This window comes from Aplysia californica, unplaced genomic scaffold (assembly GCF_000002075.1).
Source record: "Aplysia californica isolate F4 #8 unplaced genomic scaffold, AplCal3.0 scaffold00512, whole genome shotgun sequence".
Classification (NCBI taxonomy): Eukaryota; Metazoa; Mollusca; class Gastropoda; order Aplysiida; family Aplysiidae; genus Aplysia; species Aplysia californica.
In genome coordinates this window covers 421,782-423,835 of record NW_004797782.1, presented here as the reverse complement: position 1 = coordinate 423,835, position 2,054 = coordinate 421,782, and the positions used below count along the sequence as shown (strand labels likewise).

Sequence of the window (2,054 nt, the reverse complement as noted above, 5' to 3'; positions counted from 1 at the left end):
ATAGTAATAATAATAATATTAATATTAATAACTATTTTGATGATGATGATGATGATGATGATGATGATGATGATGATGATGATGATGATGATGATGATGATGATGATGATGATGATGATGATGATGATGATGATGATGATGATGATAATCACTATCAACAACAAAAAACAAACACTTTGGAAACTAAATGGCCTTGAAATCATCCTTGCAAACAAAACCCCCATTAAAAAACATTTTTTCATGGGGGGTGGGGGTGGGGGGTGGAGGAGTGATTCACAATCCAAAACAACAGTGAATTGATCTGTAGAACCAAACAATCTCATCCATTTGGTGAGTCGAATGTAGGTTTAAATAAAAATAATAATGATAACGTCTTGAAGTTATCCTTTCCTACATGCGAGTGTATTTCGAAGGAATATTCGTCTCGAAGAAAAAACACCAAAATCCCCTCAGAAAAGATCACAGAAGCAAGAAGAATTTCGGAATGACTCTTATGAACACAGATTCCAGCTATTAGCTCAAGGGCTTGCTCTTCACGACAGAGAAAAGAGCGGGTGAGATAGAGCGTAGGGCAAGGAGTCGGGGGCTCTGATAGGTCGAGATCTGTCAGTCTGTCAGACTGCCGTCTGAATCGAAAACCTAGTATGTGACAAAATTAAATAAATGTACTACTACTACTACTACTACTACTACTACTACTACTACCACTACTACTACTACTACTACTACTTCTACTACTACTACTACTACTACTACTACTACTACTACTAGATAGATAGATAGATAGATAGATAGATAGATAGATAGATAGATAGATAGATAGTATATTAGCGCAAAGTCCCACTCAACAGCAAGCTTTATGCGCTTTGCAATCCATATTATTACCCCAGCAGACGTGATAGCATTCTGAAACAATCTTAACCTCCTGGGAAGTATACAGTGCAAGCTGTCATTTCCCAGGCCCTAAAAAACTAATATACTGACAAGATCTTTCACTGTCTATGGCTGTGTACCCATTCTCACGTGGATGAAGTGAGGAAAATTTGTGTAAAGCACCTTTCTCAAGGACACAACATCGGGCCTGAAGCTCGACCCCCGAACCCACAACCTCACGGTTACCAGTCAGGTAGCCTAATCACTTGACTACTAACGCCATTATTTAGGCCTTAATTGTCACGAAATCGAAAAAAAGACAACTGTGTGTATTGCTACTTTCAGTTATGCTCGTATTGTGAATAAAGTGAGGTGCAAAAGTGGGTTTACAGTAAGTATCACGAATCATTGTTATAATAATTTTATCTAATTCACTAAAGCTTTCAACTCGTGGAATTAGTTGGCCTTTTTGGGGTATATTTTTAGAGTTACGCATCAAGAATAAAATGGTTTGGCCACCTGCTACGAAAGTCACCTTGCCAGCCAGCCTAGAGAGCCTATAGCACCAAGCACTCAGGCTATAAAAGAAGAAGTAGACCTCACAAAAGATGGAATGAGGAAACCCTGAGAAATTATAACATGCCAATCGAAAGAGCTGCAGGGTTGGCCGACCGTAGAAAACAGCTCCCCCCCCCCCCCCCCCCCCCGACACCGGCAACAGAGAAGGAAAAAGTAATTGTAAAGTGTCGTCAATATTTTATGGTATTTTATCTAATCTCCTAAAAACTTTAATGCATTTTTAAGTATTACAACGAGTACGTGATACTTACTATATGCCTACTTAAGTACCCGCTTGCATAGCGGAGAGAGGCGTCGATTTCAAAGTAAGACAGACAGATGTGCATATTTTCACTTTTTAACCGAAATTCAATATTACTCTTTAAAAAAAAAAAGTTGATTTTTAACCACATTGGCATACACTTGCTTTTTTCCCTTCAGAAGGCAGCATAGAGAAAAATCACTCTAGTGGATCAGAGGACTTCGATTCTCCAGGTTAAACAGGAGATAGAAGCGATTTAAGAGACAGTTGAGATAAGGACGTGTCCTCTCGTGTTTTCGTGGGTAAACAAATTATACATACAGGGAGTGTAGTGGGAAAAGGCGGGTGGAAAAGGAGGGGG

General features: G+C 39.2%; 1 protein-coding gene across 1 annotated transcript in view; it reads right to left on the bottom strand.

The window, feature by feature from the left end:
- LOC101848063 overlaps positions 1–716 on the bottom strand; it is a gene marked incomplete in the record, with an annotated part of 18,144 nt that extends 17,428 nt beyond the window's left edge. Inside the window, 1 exon segment of the mRNA XM_013086848.2 lies at positions 395–716.
- Between the last annotated feature and the right edge of the window lie 1,338 nt (positions 717–2,054).